A 12,285-nucleotide genomic window follows, 5' to 3' on the forward strand; every position below is an offset into this window, starting at 1 on the left:
ATTTCAGTGTTTCACCCCCTCTGATCCTCTCCCACAATCCATTTCCTCTCCCTCCTAAACTCACTTTTTTAATGAAATAATTCAAATCACAGGTGGTTGTTCCTGTAGCAGTTATTTCTGAATAAACATGTAGGCTAATAAAGCATGAACTTGGTGAAAACTGAGATTATATGACAGAGTGCCATCATGGTGCTCTTCTTCCAAAAAACAAATAAACTGAAATTCTTGTGTTCTTCCAAATTGTGCATTTAATTGGCCAGGATTTGAAATGCCTCACTTGCAATATTTATTTTTATCTTGTGAAGTGTTCTGATGTCAGCTGTCAGTCTGTTTCAAGGTCACTTATGGAATTACAGTACAGTATGTATTAAAGCACAAATAAAGTCCATTTTGCTACCTTGGCACATTGCATGGTGGTCACTGAGCCAAGTTGTAGTGGATCAGCTGCAGTGTTGTAGTGACCATCTACAGGGATGGCACTGGGGTGTCCACGGAAGAGCTAGAGATCAGCTGTGTGTGTAGTCGTCCCCCAGCCTGTTGACGGCCTTTTATAACACACAGATCCCACAGTGATCACCAGAAGAAGATCCCTCATTATGAATGCTGCCCCAGTGTGTGTGCAAAACTATGGACATGCTGGGATGAAGGGCCCCAATATTCCACCATGAAACTGTAAAGGATGCTGATGTTGCATAGGGGTCGCAGATGTATGTGGGAGGGGTGGGATGTCACGATACAGTATCATCAACATCTTCACAATATATTAATCTCAACATAAAAATAATTTATTTTCGATGACTGCACATGGTACATGACCCCTACACATTACTATTACACATGAGGTGTTCGAGTGTGCTGGACCCGAGGGTGAAAACTGTAGGTGCTACCTGTATACTGTAATGATGAAAAACCTTGTGTCAATTTTTTTATGTAATTGAATTTCCTCACAAAAAAGAAAATGCTCATCTAATCATATATGTGATCTCACAGGGGTAAATGCAATGGCAAATATGAACTCTAAATTACAGTATGTCTATATCAGTGGGCTGAGCTAAAGTAGACATCTGTTATTTATTTATTTTTTTTTCAAATGAAATTGTTCATGGCTGTATTGATTTAAAAGCCTAATAATGTGGTGGGTCCACCAGAACTGGGAACAATGGCTGAGTAACAAAAATATGTATATATTACAAGGGTTACAAAGACACACACACACACACACACACACACACACACACACACGCACACACACACACACACACAGGTATCTGATTGACTACTCCCTTACAGTGTGTGAAAAGTCAGCCATCTCAGGCATGCTGAGATATGGCTTTTATCACGATGCACGAGTGCTGTTCTCATATCTCTACACCCTCACAAGAGCTGTGTCTGAATCTCTCTGGGCTGACTGATCATTACTGGATGACCACAGACCTGTGGTGCTTTAACACCAGATGGCTCTTAACACTCCACACTGATCCGAACTGCAGACACTCAAGACTCCTGATACAAAATGACTGACCACTGAGACTCACCTACCACTGTCCTCAGATTGTATCTTATAATTACACATGATCGCAGTGTGTTGCGTCCACTTCTGGTCATGCTCTAGATATCAATCTGTTCCAACCAGCTTTTCCAGTCTCTCATTGAGACACAGAGGTATCTGATAGGCTACTTCCTCATCCCCACCCTGCCCTACCTGTCCTCCTTGTGAGAGTTCTGATGAAGCAAAACAGAACCAAACCAAACTCAACTTTCACTCTGCTGCAGCTTCTCAGAGTGTGTGCCTAGTGTTGAGAGCTAGAAAATGGCGAAGGCTATTTCTCAGGAGGAAGAGTCTTTCACATGTCCAGTGTGTCTGGAGCAGCTGAAGGATCCAGTGACTATTCCCTGTGGACATAACTTCTGTATGAGGTGCATTAAGGGCTGCTGGGATCAGGAGGATCAGAAAGGAGTCTACAGTACAGCTGCCCCCTGTGCAAACACACCTTCACTCCCAGACCTGTCCTCTACAAAAACCCTCTGATTGCTGAAATGGTGGAGAAATTTAGGAAGACCAGAATCCAAGCTACTACTCACAATTATGCTGGACCTGGAGATGTGGAGTGTGATGTCTGCACTGGAAAAAAATGCAGAGCTGTGAAGTCCTGTTTGGAGTGTCTGGTGTCTTACTGTGAAAGTCACTTCAAAGTTCACAATGAAGCAACCCCAAGAAAGCATTCAGTGATTGATGCCACAGGCCAACTACAGGAGATGATATGCACCCATCATAACAAGGTGTTTGAAATATTCTGTCGTACTGATCAGAGTTGTATCTGCTATCTGTGTGTGATGGATGATCATAAAGGCCATGACACAGTCACAGCTGCAGAAGAAATGAACAACAAACAGGTGAGTACTGGAGCTACAGTACACTTGTGTCTTTATTTTTATTTTTTTTATTTTTTTTATTTCAATTTGATTTGAAAAGGTGGTATAAAATGCCATATCCTCCGATAAATCTATTAAAATCTCATTGACTTATTCCAATATTTCTTGAGGATTTTACAGTGATAAAACACAGTGTGAAACAAAAAAGCTGTTATTCTCAGTTTGGAATTCTCAGTGCTTTGAATGGCTGTGTAATAACAAGAACATTAAGAAGAACAAGAACATGGCTGATTTTCTTTAGATTCTTTTCAGAAGATAACTCACAAACCAGGAAATCATAGCAGATGCAAAATGTTGTAAAATCTATCATTCTGAGTACTGGAGTTAGTATAGTGTGCTATATATATACACCGTACCGTAGTCTGTATATTACATATATTCTGTATGTGTACAGTAGTCAAATATTTTGTAGTGACTTCTTGAGATGATAAGAACCAGGAAATGAATATCTGCCAGTGCAAGATCCAGTGTTGTATGAAATCAGTCATACAGTACAGTATGTTTTGTGTAGGCCTATAATGCTTTTATAGGTACTGAGTTATAGTGTAAAGTTCACTGTCAGCGGTTTTACTGACTAGCCTGGAAAATCCAGACCCTGCTAATCTTTTAGATTAAGGGTCTGGCCAAGAATAATGGCCCAATTCAAGGGGTGGCACCAAGCATGCATGTGAAAATCTCACTGCACGCAATTGGGTAACACTACGACAAATGTTTACTCTGACTGATTCCAGACTTTGACGCAATTGGATAGCACTACGACCAATGTTAACTGACTTTGAACATTGCAGCGCTCTTGTCATCAGTTTAGCTCGCCACTGGCCCGTCTATATCGGATACATCGATTTGATTGGTCTCCGCAATGCAAGGGGTAGAAGTAACATGCATCATTCCTCATTACCAGAGTATCTTGAAGACAGAATTCAAAGTGTGCTCTCGCTAGAACTCTGGATTTCCAGGGTACTTACTGACATGGATTTATGGGTATTTGTAATGGAGCTGATGGTGAAGTGTATGTCTGTTTCCATAAACAGACGCAGTTGGGGAAGACCCAGAGGAGATTCCAGCAGAGAATCCAGGAGAGAGAGAAGGAGCTGCAGGAGCTGAGGAAGGCTGTGGAGACTCTCAAGGTGAGTACTGAGAGAACTATAGGTGACTGATGGAGATTTCAGCTATCAAAGTTATTGCCATTATTGCAGCTGTGATGATATGCCAATGACAAACACACACACACACACACACACACACACACACACACACACACACACACACACACACAGGTATACGGTAGTTTGTCAGAACATTCTCCCTTTTTATACCGTTGCTTAATGATAAGTAAGCTGAATCCATAAGGAATAATAACAGCTCTACAAATGTTATCATAATTATTACAGTTATGTGCTGTTAGCAGATCTGAGATCATTTTTTAGAACAAGCCCCGTACCGTAGTCATTGTGAAATTGAGGCACATGCTGAAATCAAAATGAATAGCGGGCACACATGCAATACAAAAATTATTAGTAAAGTAGTATTACTGTTATATTATATATGAGTATGCTGAGCCTCTACTGCCATCTCTACAGCACACAGAGAACCACTGACACCATGAAACACTTTGAGCTTCACCTCCCTCTGTGTGTCTCCTGCCCTCCTCTTTGTGTGTCTCCTAACAGAGCTCTGCACAGACAGCAGTGGAGGACAGTGAGAGGATCTTCACTGAGATGATCCGCTCCATTGAGAGAAGGCGCTCTGAGGTGACAGAGCTGATCAGAGCTCAGGAGAAGGCTGAGGTGAGTCGGGCTGAAGGACTCCTGAAGAGACTGGAGCAGGAGATTGCTGAGCTGAAGAGGAGAGATGCTGAACTGGAGCAGCTTTCACACACAGAGGATCACATCCATTTCCTCAAGGTAACATTGACTGCCCTCCTGAAACTGAAATTACATATAAAGAACAAGACAAAGTATTGTGCTGATAGCTCTCTGTGAAATATGTGACATACTGTATGTCCAAACACCAACAGTGTGGAATATATAAATCTGTATGTGAGCTGTATGATGTGTGATGAGGTAACAAATAGATTGTATTGAGTTTCATACAGTTGCATTTACATGCCTTTGGGGGAAACACGGGACTGAGCATTCAGGTAGCCTGTCAGAGTTTGAGTTCACAGCTTCCTATATGAAATAATGTATATGACATAGATGTACAGTATGTAACACTGTGTGAAAAAATATCTTAGTGAGCTGTGTGATGTGATATGTGATCAAGAAACAAATCTGTATGATGTATGATAACAAATGGATTGTACCTATATAGTATAGGCTATATAACATGTAACACACTTAACACACTAATGCTTAATACAGGCATCCCAAGTCTCCTGGAAGTTCCTGGAGTCTCCTGCATATTATTGATAGAGGCTCCCTCATGCCCACAAAATAGAAAAACCTCTAGAATTTAGAGTGAGCGAGATAGCAAGTGCGCACACGCGAGACAGAGACTGTGCTCCAAATCGCGAGCAAGACAGAGAGCATCCTGATTGGTCTGTTTTGCTAAATCAACCAATCAGTTTTTGGTGTGAGCGGGTTTTTAACTCTTTTCTCTGGAACCAAGAAGTTTAGTGTATCTAGGAACAGGAGATCAAGACAGAGGCCCCAAAATATATAAAAATATAAGACCCATTGCACATCAGACAACACAAAAAGTCCTTCAGGATACCTCAAATGACTTTTTTTGGTTTGGGATATCTGTTACACACTACACACACCAAACAGACCGATTTAACTCATTTTGTCTGCAGCCTTTGGGGAACCAGCTCTGACTAAATAGTCAGGTGTCATGTCTCACCTTCTCTGTGTTTCTCTCTGCAATGTTGTGTGAGCCACTGGTGCAGTATAGTTCCAACTAGCATGGCATTTATAATAAACACTTAACTTTTATATGTTTCTCTGTAGAATATGTCATCATTCCAAGACCTTCCTCACTCTAAAGACTTACCCAGCATGACCTTCAACCAAACTTTCTCTTTTGAGGCTGGTGTTGCGTTGGTCTCTTCACTGAAGGTGGAGTTGGAGGAGAAACTGGGTGGCATCTTCAAGCAGGAAGTGGCCAAGATATCTGCAGCAGGTTGGACAAACTATTTTTATTACACACTGTTATGTTCTAATAGTCATGGATTCATTTGACTCTGTATGTTCTGTGTCTCTCAACAGTGGCACATATTGAGATCATCAAGTCTTCAGAATGTGAGTCTGTCATCAATAAGTTGCATTAGCTTCCCTCCAGAGCTAACAGGCCTGTCACAAATGTAAAACATTTTCCAAAAGGTAGAGCATGCGTAAAATAATATACATGCAAGATAAGATGGGCTGCTTTGTTGTGTTGATCCTGGGTGTATGAGTGTCTCTGTGTTGGTTCCCAGATACTGATCCTGAAATCCCAGTGAGGAGCACAGACAGGAAGGAGGTGCTGCCACCATACAGTAAGTCTTTCCTGATTCTAACAACCTAAGGGTACGTTCAGACATACTGTAGCATCTTTTTCTGAGAAAATAAGTTATCCAGACTGCTTTTTCAGTTTGAAAAAAAAACATCTGCCAGCGTTCTTGTTCCAAAAAGCAGCTGGAAGCTTTTTTTTTATTTTTGCGATAGAGCGCTACGCTATACGCTCTATGATCTTTGGTGATGAGGCCCCAGAGTTTGAGAATTGAGAATAGTTACGTGCTATAAAGTGCCGTCTGTTTCAGTGTCTGATGTCCAGGCTGTTTTTCCAGAACCAGTAACCAGAGAGAAGCTCTTGCAATGTAAGTTTGATACAGAACCACGCCCCCACACACGCACGCACACACACACACATAGTGCTGCCGCGATTAATCGACATAATCGAACTAATCGATTATGAAAATTAGTCGATGCCATTTTTTTTAGTCGACTAATCGTTTCGCTATTGACCCCCTATTTATTTTTGGTCTCCCGTCTCTAACGGCTGTAATGTTATTCATTCTGTTATTAACTCTACAAAAGTAGGCTGATATTGATATGAGCATATCTATATCTATGGCTATATGTCATGTTTTGGCCCTTCAGTTGAGTTAAAAATTAAATGGACACAACAAAATAACAAAAACTTGATTTTTTTAAAGAAAAATAGTCGTTTAGATTAGTTGACTAATCGAAAAATTAGTCGAAAGATTAATCGTTAGAAAATTAGTCGTTAGTGGCAGCACTACACACACACACACACACACACACACACCTACATAAGTACAGATACACACACACACTAATGTATGCAGTCACACAAATAAACATGCATATACACACAAGCACACACACAAACTGTGTCATACTCAAACACAAGTCTTAAGTTCATCCTGTTTTCTCTTCTCCATCAGACTCCTGTCACTTCACACTGGATCCAAACACAGCACACGGTAAACTCCATCTGTCTGATGGGAACAGGAAGGTGGAGTGGAGAGCTGAGCTCCAGTCATATCCTGATCATCCAGAGAGATTTGATGGGTATCATCAGGTGCTGTGTAGAGAGGGTGTGTCTGGACGCTGCTACTGGGAGGTGGAGTGGAGTAGGGGGGTTCATATAGCAGTCTCATATAAAAGTATCAACAGGAAAGGAGGGGGTGCTGAGTGTGGGTTTGGTTGCAATAATCAGTCCTGGAGGCTGAAACTTTCCAGCTCCAGTTTCTCTTTCAGGCACAATAATAAAGAGACTAAACTCACTCTAGTGGCTGGCTCCAGAATAGGAGTGTATGTGGATCACAGGGCAGGAACTCTGGCCTTCTATAGCATCACTGACACAATGACCCTCATGCACAGAGTCCAGACTACATTCACTCACACACTCTACCCTGGGTTTACGTGTATAGATCCTAGATCATCAGTGAAGCTGTTGTGACCTCAGATACAGATAGATGCTGGTATCACATCTCCACACACACATATGTTGTAATGATATTTCATCACCTCTGATCCTCTCCCACAATCCATTTCCCCTTCCTCCTGCTCCCCTTAACCCTCCTTCCCCTCCCCCATTTCAGGCCTTTAGTCACGCTGTGATTGGACATGTAACTGATCGTAGGTTAAATATGAAGCTTATTAGGTTGAGATGACTAGAAGTAAATATGTACAAGTTTCTTCTCAAGATATTAAAAATATATATGATGTATGATGATATGTACAATTAGTAATGCAACTTGACTGACCAAGTCTCTGTCCCAATCTTCATAACTGGCAAAATGCATGATACTGTATGTCCTGGGTCTTATGGTGAATGTTACATATACATTTTGTTTTTAAATAAAACGCATACATGATCACTACTGTTCATGGAGGATATGTTATCTTTGTATGTCATATAATCAAGTCCATTATTCATTTGTATTTGTCAGATCATTTAGTGTTATGAATAAAACAGTTGGTCTGGGGTTCAGACATACATGCTGCACACACGTGTGTGTGTGTGTGTGTGTGAAGCTGCAATCAAAAGGTAAGATCAGGCACAGTAATGGACAGATCGGTTCAATATTTTTTGCTCCCTTGAAGGAGTTTCCATTGCCCTCAATCCCAGACCCTTGTGTGGAGCTCAGCGAAACTCCTCTGGTGGAGCATGGCGGAACTACAAGGATCTGGCGAGAGTCAGGCTAAGGAACTCTGGCCTTCTACAGCATCTCTGACCCTCCTGCACAGAGTCCAGACTACGTTCACTTTACCCCGTGTTTTGGATAAATCCACGTTCAGCTGTGAAGTTATTGTGACTCACGCACAGACAAAATCTACAAACACACACACACACACACACACACACACACACATACATTCACAGATCACATCTCATCATAAAACGTGCTAAAGCATCACACATGTATTGTTGTATTGTATTATGTACTGTATGTATGTTGTGCATTGTATTATTGACAGCAGGGTGAGGTTCTTTGGTCTGAAGAACATCAGACTGAGGCCATTCCTTCATCTCTGGACCCCCAAGCCCTTTTTCTGCATTCACTCACATACCCTGAGTTCCACTTCTGATCAGCAGCTACATCTGTGACCTCCACACATACAAGAACCAGGTGAATATTTCTGCAGGCCCCCAAATAAAATGGATCAAATCAGGCCCGGTTCTCCCTATACGCACACAACGCAAGTTGCGTAGGGCCCCGCAAGTTAATGAAGGCCCCCTCCCCCGTCTCCCCTGAGTCAAGCGATAGGTAGGCTACTGTACAGTTATTATAGCGACAATCATCATGAAACCGAATTACAAACAGAGGAAGAAACGTTACGAGAATGAACAGCGGGAACAGCAGTCGGGTAAACTTGTGTTCGTTCCTCGGTTTAATGTCAACAAATAATCTGAGTAGCCAAATTGATCCATTTGTTTGCATCTCTGATGCGTGTGTTGCTGGCCTAACAGGGCAGTGAATCCCCTGATCTGTCTGTGGCTTGCTTGCTAGCCTTTCCTAGTCAGAGTAATCTACTTTGCAAAAGTTGTGAAATATAATCACAATTTGCGTTTTTTTGAATGCCGCGGCGACTGGCTACATTTTGAAATAAATAAATAAATTATAAGCACTCCAAGAGCGCAGACCTCAGCCCAAGTGCGCATTACTCCCAAAATGTAATCCTTCCTTGAGTCATTTCAGACCTTTCCTGAATTCGAAATCCTTCCATAACGTTTGGAGTTATCTTGCAACACCAATGAAGGTGGAGGTATCCTAATAGCCTACTAACCGTATCTTAAATACGTTCATAACGTGTGTGCTCAAGATGAAAGTAGGCTACCCTAATCTGTGATTTCACTCTTCCCATACATTTTTAAAACAAGTAAATGCTTTTACTGTTTTACAATATCAGTCAAGCTTTCTTTGGTTTAGATAGCCTTCTTACTTAACATGCAAAATGGAAAGTAGCCTAATGGATTAACTTTGATTTTCTGTGCTGCATACTGGACAATAGATGCACATCGTGAATTAGGCCTAGGGTAGGGCCTATATGAAGTATTAACATGATTATTTAAATAGTCTATGTTTGAAAAAACAAATATTGAAGGGAATCAGGGGAAGCCAGTTCAGTAGCCTATGTCTTTGACAGACACAGGTCAGCCTCAGTGAGTAGGCTACTAGCACAATCAAGCAGCCCAGACCCTAAAACTGCTTTTATAGCTGTGAAGGTGATTCAATCACATACAATTATTTTTCTTTCAATTATTTTTACAATTATTTTCTTTCTCCTAGTGCTTTATGGGCAAAACACTATATTTGGTAACTTTTGTTGACAAGATGGGGTGGGATGATTGAATTGGGAACACTGAGGTATCAGGTGCGACTGTAAAAAAAAATGTTACATTTTGGCCCAGGTGGAGGGCCCCTTAGCAGGATTTTGCTTAGAGCCCATAGACTGTAAAAAATAGTTAGAGCCCCATGGAGGGCTGAACCGGCACTGGATCAAATGCAGGAAACACAAGTGAAACACACACACTCGAGCACGCACACACACACACACACACACACACACACACACACACACACACACACACACACACACACACAAACACACACACATACTGTACACTGTACCTCTGTTGCCACATATTAATGCTTTTTGAAATGATGTCTAAGTTGAGTTGTACCTTGATTACTACAAATTTTGTTTGTCCCCAGCCACTCCTGACCTTTGTTACATCATCAGTAACTATCCTCTACAGTACATCCACACACACACACACGCACGCACGCACACACGCACGCACGCACGCACGCACGCACGCACGCACGCACGCACACACACACACACACACACACACACACACACACACACACACACACACACACACACACACGCCTATAAAAACACACCATATCTCAACACCTCACGTATTAAACACCACACACATATGGCTCTGACTGCAGCGGACCCATGAATCTCTGATCTTGAGGACCTCAGTCTGAAGCCTTTCACACACATCTGGACCACAGCGACCATCTGCACCTCTGGACCTTTGCTGTGCTGACACACACACACCCACATCAGCACACCACACATGAGCTATTGGGGGAGAAATGCCTTGATGAGATCACTACATGTGCACTATGATCTGTGCTATGATGCTAATGAGGTTATATCTTAACATCTGGATGAGACTACTGTATATTTACCTCTGCCAAGGAGGTTATGTTTTCATCAGGGTTTGTTTGTTTGTCTGTTTGTTAGCAAGATAACTCAAAAAGTGATGGATGGATTTCGCTGACATCTTCAGGGAAGATCTGAAATGACCCATGAAAGAAACTATTACATTTTAGGAGTGATCCGTATCACCGCCTGGATTCAGGAGGCGGTTATGTTTTTCGCTTGGCGGTGTAATGGCATGGTATGGCCATGTGGTGGCGATATGAATAGGTTAGTTTCATAGATATGACAACCCAGGAATAACAATACAGGCGGAGGTCTGCTGTTTTTTTAGTTTGTAATGTAAATCTTCATGAGATTGTACCCAGCCTGTCGTACATGTTGATGCTTTGCTGAACAACCTTGACTGACAACCGTGCAAACAAAATTCTGGATTTGGAATAAAATGAAACGTCTGATGGTTTCTTTTATGCAATAGTGCTATTGTATGTTCCTAACAGACTGATGGTGGTAGGGCTGTAGGTTAGCGCTTGTGATTGATGTCAAGTTAGGGATAATGGATGACACAGCGTTCGGTTATCAGAAAAAGTAATGTGCAGTCAAGGTGGTAATGTGGCCTCAAGTCCATGGAAATACCATGGACCGTTGTACCACAAAGCCTCGAACCATAAAAAGAGCTGCTGGAAAGCTTACTGAGAGCTGTGCAGCATATCAGGGAATCACATCACCACTAGCTGGCAACCAGTAGCCTATTATAAAAACCAGATGCTGTTAGTTGTGCTGTTCAATCATCAGTGAAGTTATGCTGGAACGCTGGCGTACTTTCTCTTGTATTGGGAACACAGCACACCGCTGTGTACAGCGTTCAAACTATCATAACACCCTTGTGCTGAAAGCCCCCCTTGCCTGTGCACTGAGAGGAAAAGGGGAGACAGGGGGACACAGTCAGTCACACAGGGGGGCATAACATCAACTATCCCCCAATAGATAGATAGATAGATAGATAGATAGATACTTTATTGATCCCCAAGGGGAAATTCAAGGTCCCAGCAGCTTAAGACACCACACACAACATACAATACAATGTAAACAGGAAAATGAAAGTATAAATATAAATATAAATATAAATATAAAATAAACATAACTAAATAAAAAGCAAATCAATAAATCTACATGACAAAATATACAGTAAGTCTCCTCACATCACATCACATGTGATGTGAGGAGTTTTGGGGATAGTTTTTGTTGGGTGGTAGTCAGCGTCAGGGACGGCTGAGCTATCGGCCCTGGACATTAAGGTCTCCCCAGTAAGAAAGGAAATTTTGTGTGCGCACACAGATGGGCCTACGTCAACGAATCTCCAAAGAGTGGCAACAGCTCTGGGTGTTTGAGAAGGATCACTATCACTGGTTTGCTAAATTAGACTCTGGCAAAGTCTATCTGTTAAAAACAGACCTGTTTTCTAGTTATTCCACCTTATGTCTTTTATGTTTATTATTCTTTATTGCTTTCTTTTTTATTTTTTATTTTATCATTATTACTATTATTATTATTATTATTACTCTTTGCTCATCTATGCTTTTATCTGCTATTACTGTTTGGTTTTTGTTTATGTAAAGCACATTGAATGACCTCTGTGTATGAAATGCGCTATATAAATAAACTTGACTTGACTTGACTTGACACATCACATCACATTAGATCAGGCCCTTGATTC

At 41.5% G+C, this 12,285-nt stretch overlaps 1 protein-coding gene and 1 pseudogene across 3 annotated transcripts in view; both read left to right on the forward strand.

Annotated features, from left to right (window-relative positions):
* The window catches only part of LOC134089157 (tripartite motif-containing protein 16-like), a 16,620-nt gene extending 16,318 nt beyond the window's left edge, over positions 1-302 (forward strand). For 2 of the 3 annotated variants that reach the window (XM_062543499.1, XM_062543498.1), the window contains exon 8: positions 1-302. This exon is cut by the window's left edge and continues 823 nt beyond it. The gene's annotated coding sequence lies outside the window, so the exon portion shown is untranslated. The other variant, XM_062543501.1, reaches the window with a different exon arrangement.
* Positions 303-1,794: 1,492 nt separating this feature from the next.
* Positions 1,795-7,743, forward strand: LOC134089159 (tripartite motif-containing protein 16-like protein; annotated as a pseudogene).
* Positions 7,744-12,285: the final 4,542 nt, after the last annotated feature.

This window comes from Sardina pilchardus, chromosome 8, assembly GCF_963854185.1.
Source record: "Sardina pilchardus chromosome 8, fSarPil1.1, whole genome shotgun sequence".
Classification (NCBI taxonomy): Eukaryota; Metazoa; Chordata; class Actinopteri; order Clupeiformes; family Clupeidae; genus Sardina; species Sardina pilchardus.